At 44.2% G+C, this 14,982-nt stretch overlaps 1 protein-coding gene across 4 annotated transcripts in view; it reads left to right on the top strand.

Moving 5' to 3' along the window:
- TMEM132D (transmembrane protein 132D) overlaps positions 1-14,982 on the top strand; it is a 511,610-nt gene that overhangs the window by 355,216 nt on the left and 141,412 nt on the right. The window lies entirely within an intron of this gene.

The following is a 14,982-nucleotide window of genomic DNA, read 5'->3' as shown; positions in this document are numbered from 1 at the left end:
AAAATATTGACAGTGCTATTATGTAGTGGGGAAAGAGCATCAGGAATCAATCTTTCAATAAAAGACAACACAGACAGTTGCCTGGTAACAATAAGATAGTTCTCACGCTGTTCACTGGGAAGTGAGAAGGTGTTGGGGGCATTTCCGTTGATAAGGGCTCTCATTCACTATCCTTTTATTTTAAGGGTGCCAAGCCTCCCCTGGTGCGTTATTTCATGTGCAACAGTAGAACACCTTCATTCAGGCTATTAGCAGCTCTGCTCCTGAGGATGGCAAGACCATTTGTCTAGAATAAGGACTTATTGGGATTTGCTCCTCTGTAGCCCCTTTGGTTTGGCGAGCTCTCTGAAGTGCTCTGAGCGGCTCAGCTGCTTTGCTTGGCCCAGGCCAGCCTACACTTGGGTCTGCACTCTGCTTTTCTCTTGCTAGAACATTCCCCAGTGCTCCTGTTGCCTGTTCTAAACCCTGTTGCTCACAGCCTATAGGAATCCCTGCCCTAACAAGGATCCCATCTCGGTCCCCTCCTGGTCTCTGAGACTGTTCTCATCTCATACCACCCTTCTGGCTATGGCACGGGTACTGCTGTAAAAGTTAAATGGCAGAGCTGGAAAGAATTTCAGTTCAGACCCAGTTGACCATTTTATCAGTTAGGAACTGCATTTGACTGAAAGCAAGAGAGCTCCTCGCCCACCCTCCATCTTATCCTGCCCAATAGTGGCTTAAATACAGACACGTTTCTTTCGTGTAAAGGTGGTCTAGGGCTGGTACCCTGTCCCATGCCATCCAAGACCCAGGCTCCGCATTCATTTCTGCCTCAGCATGTTTACAGTAAATGTTAGCTACTATTACAGTCGTTTAATTACTATATGCAAACTGTGAACATACCCTGATAATAACATAGTAAATTCCTTCAGGAAAGGGACTTGGTCCCAGCGCCCGTGACTCATGATGTAAGAAGAGTATTATAGGCAGTGTAGGTGCGCATTGATCCTTGAACTGAGTTGAATGAATTGGTTGAAACACTTTGGATCTGGTGAGTTTGTACGAATGATCTTGGAGCTTCTCCCTCGGGCCAGGAGTGGAGTCTAGAGAGGCCTGACCCCCGGCTTTTGTATTTGGAGCATCTGGGTCCCCCTTCCAGAAAAACTGGCTTCATCTCACCTTTGACTTGATTGGTAAAAGAACTTTTTAGGGGAAGTGTGCTCATTAGGTAGACCTTTTGCCATTTCATTTCATTTTTACTGTGTTTTTGTTCATTATATATCCATTAAGAGATGTTTGAAAGAAACCTGATGTCTGTGCATGTATTTATCTATTCACCTGTGTCACACGACCTTGAAATATCAGGAATAGAAGGAAAGCCAGCTCCCCAGGACCAACCCGAGGAGTGAGGAGAGGACCCTTTGAGCGCAGGTCAGGGTCGCGCGGGGCTCGGGAGTGGGTGAGGAGGGGGTCCTTCCCCAAGGCTGGGAGCCACCGGAGGCTTTCAGCAGGGGAGGCCCGCAGACGGGCTTACGTTCTCAGAAGAGCACGCCGGCTGTACGTGGAGAACGGGTTGGGAGAGCGAGCGGAGCATCAGGGAGAGCTGGGGAGGCTGCCGCCCTAAGGTCACCCTGGGCTGATGAGCTTGGCATTCACTTGTCCCTGACCTTTCCTGGATGAAGGTGAGCAGCCTGGGAGTATCCAGTGGCTCCAGGAGTTAGGACGGAGCCTCTGTCTGGCCTGCTGCTGAGTGACCCCGAGATACTGACTCATCCCTGTAGCCCTAGATTAACAGCAGCCATGTACGTCCGTGTGGCAGCCAACAGGAATAGAGAGGAGAGGCTTCTTGCTATTGAGGACCTGACTCTTCCATGAATGCCGACCCTGCTCCCACCCGGTCAGCCAGGAGCTCGGCCCCGTAACCATCTCTAGCTACAGGGGCAGCTGCGGGAGTGAGCTTTATCCCAGAGGCTGCATGTCCACTATGGTGGAAGAGGAAAGAATGAATACAGGAAACCCCGGTACCTCCCTGGACAGCCCAGTGATGGCGGTGGAAAAGCAGGCAGGTGGGCCACTGGGGGGTGTGCCTTAGCCGATGACTGGGCTTCCTGGTCCAGATGTGGGTGTGAAGGAAAGGGGAAAAGAGGAGGCCCTGTTTTAGGTCCAACAAAAAGTTCCCCACATAGCTCCATGATTCCACTACACAAACGCAGAAGCTTAATAGATGTTCTACTGTGAAAGCATCTGTGGTTTACATTTCTGCACAAAAATCTTTGCACATGTCTCTGATTAACTCCCTGAGGTAAACAGTTAGAAATAAATCTGATCAAAGAATATGCACTATTTTTTTATAACAGTCCCCCATCTGCCTTCCAGAAAGTTTACCCAACTTAGGTTCCACTTGCTGTGTATAATGACACCCATTTCCCTGCAACTTTGCCAATGTAGGATACTAAAATTTAAAAGTAGACAATTTATTAGACAAGAAAAGAGACCTCAGTATTGCCTTAATTTTCCCTTTCTGGGTTCTATTCTTTAACTTCCTTACTAAACATTTGTTTGCAGCCCATTTTCATTTCCTATTGGGAACTCAACTTCTTCCAACTTCGTGCCATAAAAATTTTTTTGATTTTACTGTGTACAAAACACATACCATTAAATTTACCATCTTAACCACTTTTAACCATACAACCCATTCTGGTAAACACATTCACATTGCTTTCTCAGCTTGCATCCCTGAGGCTCTGTCCACTAACTGCCAATCCCCTCTCCCCCAACCCCAGCCCTTGGTTACTTCCAGCTGCTTTCTGTTTCTATATACTAGTAACTCCAACTTTTTGACTGACTTATTATTGTGAGTATTTTTCCCAATGTACCTTTTGCCTTCTCACCTCCCAGATGGTATATTTTAGAATGTAGAGGTTTGGGGCTATTTGTGTAATTTTATGTTGTCAAATCCATTGATCTTTCCCACAATGAAAATCTCCCCCTGCAGTTATGACCAAGAGGAAAAAATATTTCTGCTTTATTCTTATAAATTTTCCAAATATTAAAATAGCCACACACAGCACATCTGAATAGGTAGAATTACGGTCTTCAAAAAATAGTGCCGGATGTAAATGTAGTTGCAACACCTTACGTACGATTAAGCGTTTGAGGTCCATTCAGGGTAAGGCTCACGGCCCCTCCATTCTTTGCATCATGTGTGATTCCATCTCCAGGAAGGCTTTGAAATGAGATGCAGTTAAGTAAGCACTTATATGCAAAGCTGATTTTCCAAAAGACATTTCTTTCTCAATAGTTTGCCTATTTTTTCCCGAAATCTACAACCTTACAAGCTTTTTTTTAAAAAAAAAATCCATTCACACACTTCTTTGAGTTTTATTCCATTATTTTTTTCTGTTCAGAGAATGGTGCCTTACCATCTTGTAGGTAAATGTATTTTGTCCTGAGGGAGAAAATTCTGAGGAAAAGCCCATACATTGGCATTAACATTAATCTAATTAGTACCTGTCTGTAACTGCATGCTGGTGTCTGATTCTGAGAAGCAGTGTTTGCATTTCTTAGAAGAGCTGGCGCACATCTTTCTCAGGGTTGGGGGGAGATCCCAGTTTCTCAAGGCTTTTCAATACCCTTTTCTCCTAACCGCCTCCTGAGTTTTGGTTAAAACTCGTGTTTTGAGCTTCCATCAGGGTTGAAATAATGATACTGACATTTACCCCTTTGAATGCCATTCCCACCAGTCCATTAACTATTAGCACACACTCTTCATTTTAAAATAAAACGGACGTTATTTGATTCCTGTCAGGTAGCTGCTGTGTTAAGCGTGGGACATGGATGCAGACGGCCCCCCTCCCATGGACTGGAAGGCCACACCCCCTCCTGTGCTGGGCCCCCAGTGAGGTCAGCATTACGCCTTGTGTCTCAGCCTTGACTACAAGTTTCAGTTGTCAGAATGGAGTTGGGCCTTTAGAATAAACGTAATCAGGAGATACAGTCAGGAAAGGCAATGACTCCTTTTGGAGAAATAATCAGAGCACTCTCCCCATAATGAGAGGTTTTCGGTGGTGACTTCCATGATGTTTAGCATAATGCGGGGGTACACACACGCTGTCTGCTGGACCCAGCCCCGCATATCCTCAGAGCTTCCCAACAGAGTTTTTAAACAAAATCAGAGTCAAATGTGCCATGGGCTCTTGGTGAAGTGCTGTGGGATATCACAACCTGAGGCTTTCCTCAAATGTGAATGGGAGAACAGATGACCTCCTAGTCTCTGTGTAGCCCACCTCCCAGGCCACCTCTTCCAAGGAGTTCTCCTTGATTCCCACAGCCAGACATGACCCTTGTTGACTCTTCTGCTCTGTCCATCCCATGAGGTCCTTGTGCAAGTGAAGTTGGTACTCAAGTCAGGGGATTCAGACCCTCTTGAGTTTTTTCTGATGGTTGAGATCACACCATTGGGAGCCATGATAGGCAAGAGCCATTCCCAGGATGCTTTGGAGACGTCAGCTCAGTAGGGCCCTTTAGTAACCTCTGTGTGCTTCCTCATCATCCTATTGTTTGTGATCCACCTGAGCCTTTCTGATCTCTAAGCTTCTCTTCCAAAGTAGAAGCAGCGAGGCTCAAGGCACCACTCCGATTTATTATTTATGTCATATGCAAGTGTCTTCTTGTCACTGAGTAAGGGTCTTGGGAACCCAGATCAGTGGGGGCTGTGCACCTCACCAGACCCTGCACTTACTTGACTGAAGGCTGAGCTACTTTCTTCTATGATTCTGGGGATTATAAGAAAGTAATCTCTTTTGCTCCTTCTTAAATCTTGCTGATCAGGGAGTGTTCTAAATCTTTGATTCTGTAGACTATCCCATCTCTGTAAACCGGCCAGACAAAACCCACCCACATTTTTATGACCATACAATTTATTGTGGCAAAGCTTCTGATGAAATGCATTTCAAATAAGGTTTCCTGAATCAAATGCATTTCTCTCCTTAAATAAAATGAACTTCCTTTCCATCAAACACACCTGCCTTAATCCTCAGAACCTTCAGGACTTCATCTTCTGGCACATCTACCTTGCCTCGAGTATCTCCTCCCAATACCACACTTGCCATCATCTCTTCCTGTCTGTGCGCCCAGAGAAGGCATGATGCCATCCCTTAGTAGGTGCCCTGAGAACAGTCTTGTTACCCCTTGAGTACACATGGGTCTGTGGCGGTTGGGCAGCCTTGAATCCTTGACCTCCCATTGGTTCTGAAGTTTGCCCAGATGTGCATGACATTCGCTACTGCGATTGTAACTGGAGAAAAGGCCCCAGATTATGGAAGGAAACTAACCTTCCTGGCTCCGATAATGAAATTTCTTTTTGTTTTGGCATAAAAGTAGATTCCTGGCTCCTTTTTTTGTCTGACGTTTCGTAGTATTCTTTCCCTGTGTCAGCCTGTTAATTAGTATGCCAGATGCCCTCTGTTGTTTGACTCAGACGTTTTGAAAATTCAGTCACACTGGATGGCACGCCACTGCTTTCATTTTTATATTCTCTCAGCCAAGTGCAAATTAAGATGCTGTAACAGCCCTTGAGAAAAATCTCTGCTCCCAGATGCATTCTTGCTCTAATGTTTGCTGAGTAGCCATGGCTACCCTCAACAGCATCACAATAACTGCACCAAATATGCTCTGTTGATTATATACCAGATAGGGCGCTCTGTACCTCCTTCTGCACATGAACACATTTAATTCCCACAGCAGCTCTGTCCCCATTTCACAGATGGATGAGGGTGCACATAGCTTCAGGAATGGTCTCAAGTGACCCAGCAAAGAAGCTGAACTGGAATTAGATTCCAGAAGGATGGGCCCAGGGTCCGTGCTCACCCCCAGTCCACTACTCCACCCTCGTAAAGGCAAACAGAGTTTCGGCTGTGGATCAGTTCAGTATGCACAAAGATCTCCTGGAAAATGCAAATGCAAAAGAACACACTCATGAAAATATGAAATTGAAGTCTTACTGAATTAAGAAAAGTCATCTGAAAATGAATTATTTATCATGCACAAAGCCACTGCCTTTTCTTTTCAGCCCACTCTGGTGCCTTTGATGCTCCCTAATGAGCCGTCCTCTCCAGAGGTGATTTGTAATGAGATGGCTGGACCTCAGCGCTTATAAAGGTACAAAGTACAAAACAAATCAGGAGAGCTATTGCTGTTGTTTGTGGTTATTACAGCCCCAGCTTGTACACAACCAGTTGCTATCAGTGCACAAATGCTCATGATGTTGTTTGTGGGCACCGCAGAAAGGCAACCTACTCAGGCAGTGTTTGCTATGCTCCCACTACGCGCCAGGCACTGGCCTTTATGTTGAGGATGTAACAGAGCTTGCATCTCACTCAGGGGAGGCTGCAAGTAAGTAAGCAAAAATTAATTGCACAAGATGAATTCAGAATTGGTGTAAGCTTAGAAAGAAACAGAAAAGATGTAGGGAGTGAGCCCGCTGACAGCAAAGGGTCACTGCAGAGGTGGCATTTGAACTGAGACGGATGCCAAGAAGGAACCAATGTGGGGGTATCTGAGAGAGCTGGCTTTTCATGCAAGAGGAAGAGTGGATGCCAAGACCCGAAGCAGGGCCGGTGTGGTGCTTGAGGACAGGCCGGCCCGGTGGAGTGGGCGGTCGCGAGTCAGGGAGACGAGGGCACAGTAGGCAGGCACTGGGTTTTAGGCCCTCATCAGCCATGGCATGTGTGGTAGGATTTCTGATGCACTGTGTTTAAATCTGATCTGATTCACGGTCCATTTTAATTTTTATTTTATAATCGGAAGTTTGTCATTCTTTATGCTCTCATGATCTGTTTTAACACACCGCTCTGAGAACTCATTTGGGAGAGGAGGCGACAGTGGAAATGAAAGGCTGTGTTGGGGTTCCTTTGGTGGTCCAGGTAGGAAGGGATGAGAGCTTGGGCTGTGGTCAAAATGGTGACACTGGGACAAATTTAAGCTTGAAATATACTTTCTGAGTACAGGCATCAGAACCTACTTACAAACAAGACAAGGAGTTGAATTAGACAGAACTGTCCAGGAGGACTTCTGAGATGGTCCTATGATCCAAGCCACCCGACATGGCAGCCACTGCCCCAGGCAGCTAGGGAGCTCTGGAAATACAGCTGGGGTCCCTGAGGAGCTGGGCTTTCCAAGTACTTTAATTAATTTAAATGTAAATTGCCCCATGGGCTAAAGGCTGTGGGATTAGACGGGACAGCTCTGGCATTCTGGCTTGGGAAACTGAGGTGGCCGTCCTGCTGGTTTCTGAGATGGGCTGCATGTCCTCCACTTGTCAGGGGACCCAGGGCCCAGTCCTGTCCACCCCACCTGTGCCCGGAGACTTTCCTGCGTGAAAGCCTCAGATGGGCTGCTTCGCCCCTGGAGTCGGGCTCTCTCTGGCAATGGAGGGAATTAGATGAACATCAGATAGGGATGAGGAGAAAGGATGGGTATCTTATCCCCTAACTCCTTCTCTAGAGGCCACAGTTCCTCAAAGCCTGTGGCATCTTGTCCAAAGTGTCGGCTCCTGCCACCCAACTCTGTCATTAAGTGACAACAGCACTACCAGCTGTGGTGTTTGTGTTGCATGGTGTCACCTGCACTTATCGGAGTCTCGTTCACATGCCTTTGGCATATGGGTGAAAGGCTGAATGCACCATTATGTCTTACAGCCTACACATTGCACCGAATTATGTCTTACAGCCACTTCCTGCCCCAAACTCTATGACTTGAAATAAGTATTTCAGTATAAAGTCTGTATTTATCCCTTATAATTCAGCTAAGGTATCATATTGATTTTTTAAGCATGCTTGTTGGGAGGATATATTCATTAAGGTTCTTATTTCAGGATAATGAAGGGAGCACTTCTTAATTTGTTATGTAAATCTGTGTTGTATAGAGGGAGCATTAGCTCAAATAGGGTTGAAAACAACTATGGTGTTGGAGATTTTCTGTTAATGCACAAATAGTATCTATTTTGGGTTTTTCAGGCCATGCAGTCACTGTTGCAACAATTCAGCCCTGACTTTGCAGCTCAAAAACAGCCAAAACTTCTAAGCAAATAGGTGTGGCTGATAAAACTATTTATAGACACTGAAATTTGATTTTCATATAATTTACAAGTGTCCCACAGTATATACTTTTGATTTTTCTCAACCATTTATAAATATAAAAACTATTCTTAGGCTGTACAAAGAATATTGTAGGCTGTACAAAGGCCACAACTTGCCTGCTGTGATTGGCCGATCCCCGGTCTAATAGCGACAGAACCCTTTTGTCCCTGTCTCAGTTTCTCCCTCTAGAGATTGTGAACCAGCCCTCCCACATGGCCCAGTCATGATAGAAAATTTGACCTCCCTAAATGAAGGGTTCCCTAGCACTCAAATCGATTTTGAAAAATAATGTTAACACGGCAGATGTACTTTCTGTAGTGAACAGGAATGCATTTCTCACTGTGTTCCACCCATGGATGGTTTCCACAAGAGTTGGGTCAACTCAGGCTGGTAGGCCAAGCCTTCCCTGATCATGCACATAACTTACCAGGTCTGAAAACCCAGCCTGGAGCTTGTTAATTTCCCACGTGGGCAAACCCTCCCAGTGGTTTGACTCTTAGAGTCAAATGAATGCCTCCCACCTTTTCAGAATCCTGGGGGGCCTCCCACACTCCTCATGCTTGTTCCCCCTACATCTGCATTGGTAGCCTTCATACTCTTTGAGAACATCACCATCTTCCTCTCTGGTAATATCCACTGGAGAATAACGGAACTCATTCTCAGAGAGTTGAAAGCCGTGCTGAAGGTGAAATGGAAATACTCAGGAGTGTGTCTGTGACAGATTACCTGGTTCATTTGCTCAGAGCCAACGTTTCCTTGCTTCTTGGATTATTTTCGAAAGGCTGACTCACTCCAACCCCCGCAAGTCTTAGCAGCCACTACCGGGAGGTGAAAGCACTGTGCAGAAAAGCCAATTGCATGAGCGTTCCATGTGCATTTCAGGCATGTACACCACCCGCCTACCCCACAGTTGTCTCTTATCTGCAAAACTTGTACTTCTCCCAAGAGAGAACACATAAACCGAAACTCAAAGTTTTGGAAACCCTCAGGATCCATGTCATTTTGAGATGCCATCCAGCTGCACGTGCCCTGTATGTTGGTTTCAGTCAGGTTTGGGCATTTTGCAGCATGTGGTCAGGATCATGGCCCTTACAATTGGCCTCATCATCAGTGGATTTGGTCAGGCCCTCCCTGACCCCTTATGTAAAGAGTGTGCCCTCTCAATGTGTACCCCCTTGTCCTCATTTCCTCTTCCTCCATGGTGCTCATCGAAACTTAATGTGGCATATACTGCTTTTGTCCAGAATGCAAACACCGAAGTAGGGGCACCTCCTATAGTGTTCACACTGTATCTGTAACACACACTTGTAACACACGTGCTGGTGTGTAGATTGAGTCAGATGGAGCTGAGTTCACATCACTGGCCTGCAAGCATGGGCCTTGGGCAGGTTAAATGACCCCTCCGCACTTCACTCTTTTCATCTGTAAAATGGGGATAATTATAGTATTTCTGCTTAATAGGGTGATGCAAAAAGTAATGAGAGTAAAAGTAAGACATTTGTGTTTGACAGCACAGGGTCTGGCAGTCAGTAGAGGTGCAATAATTCACAGTTGCTATTAGTGACAACTGCAAGAAAGAAGGTATGTTTTGAGATGCTGGCACAAAAAATTAAAGTAGTTATTGCTTTTTTCACCCCTATATTCTTCTACAAGTTTTTCAAGAAATTAAGGAAAAAGTAAATTATGAATATCTTATAGGCATAAAAAGACTCAATAAACCTATAACATTTTAAATGGTAAGTGATAATGGTTGTGATAGTTGTGTGTGGTTCTGCATGAGCCTCAGATGACCTGTTGGGCAGGCACAAAATGCTGATAGTGAGTATGTTGGGACTTTTCAAATTCAATTCAAACTGGTTCATGCAGAAATCAGAATTTATGGTTCATTATATGAGATTAGAGTCATTTGGCTACACCAAAGTAAAGACCCCAAAATACAATAGCTTTAACAACCATGGAAGTCTATCTCTTTTGCACATGAAAGAAGTCCAGAGATAGGCACTCTGAGATGAGTATGATAGCTTCCTGGTTATCAGACTCTGTACCATGTGACTCCATCCTCAAATTCACCTCATGACCCAAAGTGGCTAGTGAAGCTCCAGCCATCATGTCTGAGTTATGGATTTAAAGAGGAAGGAGAAAAGGCACCAAAAAATTCACATAGTGTCAGAGTCAGCTTCATGTAAGCAGTCTTCATCTGATAGGTCAGGACGTCATCCCAGGGTCCCACCTGGGAATCTGGAAGTGGAGTCTTTGGGCTGATGCAGAGCCTGTATCATTGTACAACTGGGGGTGTGCAGTAGGGCATTCTACACCTAAGTAAAGGCAAGGGTTTATTATTAAGGAAAGGACACAGGTAGACCAGATGTTGGTAGCAGCCATCCACATCTTCCAGACATGCATAACCTCAAGGTCCAAGGCTGGTTTCTGACTTGCACTCCAGAGATTTACATGCCGTCACCTGGGATCCGGGCCTGACTCCCTGAAATTTTCCTGTGTTCTTATCCCAGAACCAGCTTCACCCTCAGGCTGGACCCCTTCTTGGTAACGAAATGCTGTGGCCTGTTCAGAACTCAGGTCCCTGTTTTTCCAAACCCAGGGGAAAAGCAGTGGTTCCTCAAATAAATATGTATTATGAAGGAGAAAACTATAACTGGAGATGAACTTTCATAGAATTCAAAGATTTGCTCTGCAGAGAACTGTGTTTCTGTATCCCAGATGAAACTGATTAAACAAGACAGAGAATTCAGATATCTGACTACGTAGTAGCCTCAAAACTTAGTGCTTCCACCATCCGGAAGTATTTTCGAGACGTGGATGAAGCCTTTGTTGTCTTTTTTGCAAGAACCCAAGAACTTAAAATGCAGATGTAGTGATGTGGACCAGCATAGGAGGAGCAGCCCAAACAAGAGAATCCAAAGGAACCCTGTTTCTTTATTTTAAAACCTGATTATCACAGATAAGGAGCCATTCGCATTCACTGATATTGGCTACATGGAAATGTGGGAAATGCCCATCTCAATATGAAATACCAAGACCAAAATACAAATGTGTTGGTAATTACACATCCTACTGAGAAAAAAATTTTGAAATTAGCACATTAACATAATGTATTTGCACAATGTAGTAGTTTTCTCATGTGGGACTTAACTGTTTTTTCCAGTGTTTTTTCACTCAGTAGTTGTCAACAAATGGCATTGTTTTCTTGACAGATGCTAAGAAAACTGGAAATTTTGATGGGTGCTAAACTATGAGTTGGCACAGAGTTAAAGAAAAGTCCATTTTAGGTAGCAAATCCCACATGCGCTTTATTAATCTTTGCGTGATGGGTGGTAAATACGGGGTTAGAATTTTACAATGTGGGAAAATTCCAAAAAAATTCTCTCTTTTCAGTTGGTATAAAACGGTCTTTACAGATGTGACTAAATTATCTGTTAAACTTAGCCTGAATAAACAAACAAACAAAAATAATTGTTTTATCCTTAAACTCAATTTCTGTTTTGTTTTAATGAAGAGACTAGGAATGCAAACGTACTAGATTCTTCCTTACTCTTACTTTGGTGAGAGAGACTCTCTTTTGCAGTCTGCCATTGTTGGGCTTGCCCTCCATGCGCTCCACGCTCTCTTCAGGTTGTCAGCAACTACAGGAGCAGATGGATGTCCTGCGCACATTTGGAGGAGGAAGGACACCTTCCCTCCAACTACCAAGTGGAAGTCCTTCCTCTTGCTCAGAATGCCCGGTGCCTGCCCCTAACTTGGAAACAACTACCAGATACTCTGACTGGTCTAAGGCCAACTTCCTAAACTCATACAGCCAGGGAATGGGAGCCCCAAGCCTAGTCAAGGTGGGGGATGGTGTCCCGATTCTCTGAATCCATGAGCCGTAAGTAAGGATAGATATATGAATAAAGCCAGATTTCTGATGGGAAGGCAAAGAGGAGGGATGGAAATACGGTACTACACTGAGGTTGCCTGGAAAATCTGCAGCAGAAAAATAAAGGACCCACATGCTGCATAGGATTTTGGGTGACTTGCCTCTGCATTTTTTTTTGACAAAACAGATTTTAAAACCTTCAACAACGGCAGAAATGTCCTAGGGAAAAAGGGCTTGAATCACCAAAATAATAGACAGGTGAAGAAAGAATCTAAACGTTACCCTTCCTTAGTAAAAACACCTCAGACAGGGGGAAACACGTTGCTCCCCCTCTCCAGGATATGGCCAATGGTACCATGGTCTTTAACAAAGCAAAAATCTTGGTCCACTGTAGCGCATCTTTGATGGCTGAATTAAGGTGCTTGGTGGGTATTAAAAGTTGATGATTGAGTTTCAGCCAGGATTTAAACCTTCAAAATGTATTATTTATAACCTGTGAACTTTCCATCCAAAGGGATGGTAACAAACACATAACAAAGTAATATAACAGTCTTAAGCTCAAGTCCAAACTACCTCCAGTCATGCTTCCCTAAAGAACCTGCACCCTTCAGAAGCAGTTGGATTTTCTTTGGTAGTGAGTCATCGGATGCTAGAATTTTTTTGTCTGTTTCTGTGTCTAGAATGGGTTCCGAGTTTGGTGTGAATGCTCAAGGCCAGAGCCTGTGGAGGTGTATCCATTTTCCTGCTAGCAGAATGATCGTGTCGGGTCAGTGTGTGTCAGGAGATGTCATGAAGAGATCAGAAAAGATAAGAAAAATTGTATTTAAGCATTTTTCAGTATAAAAACATAAGAAACAATAGAAAGAGGAAGAGGCCTTTTTTATGCCTTGTATAAAAATGTACCTGTATCATAAACCAACAGAATGACTGCCCTGCGTAGAATTCTTCAAAATCACTACCTGAGGGATATGGTAGTTACAGTGCAAAGTGACTTTTTACAGAACTTATTTTTCCTAAACCTGTCAGCAACAAGCTGTGGGAAGGTAGTATTTAAACTGCGTTCCACGAAGATCCGTTATCCTGACAATTTCAAAATGGAAATGGAGGCTCTCAGTCCTCGCGAATTTGTGGTTATATGCAAGCATAATAAAATGACATAGGGAAAAGCAATAGAGTGATTAAGAAAAGGATTTTGCTGAGCATGTTACCAGAAAGCTGAGAGTCCTGCCCATAAATCTTGCATTTCCATTTTGAAAACGTGTGTGACTAGCCAACTAATTCTTTTACCTAATACGAAAGTGTTAGGTATCACCTACCTGCTACTGTATGTAAAAGACTCATCTTTAAAAAAGAGAAAAAATGTGGAACTCATTTCTGAGATGAGACAGATGCCAAATGTAACCTTCTAGTGTATAAATCCAGCTACGGTGATGGAGCCCAGGACCCCTGTCTTTCTAGAAAAATCCTTCTTTGATTTAAAGAAATTCCCTTCATGGTCATGAATTTGGGGAATAATAATAAACATAAAATCATATTATTGGAACCTCTGGAAAGGACTCAATACTACAAAATATCAGGCTTCTCTTTACTGAGTACCTAGGAAGTTGCTGTGTTTTGCTCCCTGATTTACAATGCAGGCTCTTTAAAAAACTTATTTGTGCTTCAGAGTAACACCGCAAGAGGGGCAGCACAGCCCCATTTTTCAAATGGGAGAGCTGAGTTTCCTGGAAAGAAAATAAGTTCCTGAAAGCCAACTGGCTAGAAAGAGTCTGACTTCAAAACTCATGCTTCTTGACCCCAGGATTTAAGCACCGAACTATGCCAGGAAGAATAGACAGGGCCATTGCTTGCCCTTCGTGTGTCACGTCTGTGTGCCTAAAGAAGAGCAGAATGTAACACGTTAATCCCACACTTGGATGGGTGGCAATGGTGGACCTCATACGATGGCTCTGGATAAATTTATCTTCAAAAGGGAAGATCAAAGAGTGAGACTGTGGAGTGATTGAGCGGTGGGCGCATAAAGTGAGCTTTCTGGATGGTAGGAGAAAATACACGAGACCCATGTGAAAGAAAACTCATGTTCTGTCACCTTTCCTCATAGAAACCTTGGCACATTTCTGTCTTGGTATCTCCTCTTCCTGTCTATGAAGTAATGCCACATGGACCCCATCCATTCAGTAGAATTCTTGACACTGCTAGAAAGATCAGTGGTGATATGTTTTGAAACAACCTGTAACTTTTACATAATGTAGTGGGATTCCCTCTATAACATCCCCACTAGGAGGTTGTCCAGCCTCTTAGTGATCTTCTCTGAGTCTACGAAATAATGTGCTACCTCTCAAGGAAATCCATGCCATTCTATATGCAGAGACATATAAGAGATAAAGATAGGGGCAGAAGTTCTTTCAGCAACTGCTGTTTTCTGACTATGCTGAGCATTCTTCTCTTAATGCCCTTGGGTGAACTAGTATCCTTGGAGATGACCTTGGAGCATCCATCTGTCCATTAGTCTCAGTTTTGGCAGTCCCAGAACCAAATGGTATTCTGGGTGTGGGCTGACAAGGAAGAGGGTTGAGCCCTGCTTGAGTATCTCATTCTGGGCACCATATTCCCATTAATGCCATTTGCTGCGGCTCTCCTTGGGAGAAGCCACTCTCCTTGGGAGAAGCCGTGCAGTCACATAAATTTGTCTTTTTCACATGCTGCCCCTCAGCTGCGTCTCAGCTGTGATCATTCCAGGACAGTGAGGGGTTTGAGTCAGGAAGCTAGATTTGACATTTCTCTCTCTAAAATGTAATCTTGCTGGACACAGTCCATCATTCTAGCCCTTTGAAATATTTTAGGATCCTGAATCTCTGATTGAGCTTTTTGATTATAACTCCCAGCTTGATGTCATGTACAACTGTGATTAGCCTGCTATCAATTTCCTGCTTCAATTCCTTAATTCAAGTTCTAAAGAGACCAAGGATGAGGACAGCATCCTCTGTG

The sequence above is a fragment of the Manis javanica genome, chromosome 15, assembly GCF_040802235.1.
Source record: "Manis javanica isolate MJ-LG chromosome 15, MJ_LKY, whole genome shotgun sequence".
Lineage (NCBI taxonomy): Eukaryota > Metazoa > Chordata > Mammalia > Pholidota > Manidae > Manis > Manis javanica.
Note: the sequence above shows the minus strand (reverse complement) of the source record. Positions and strands in the feature narration are given on the sequence as shown.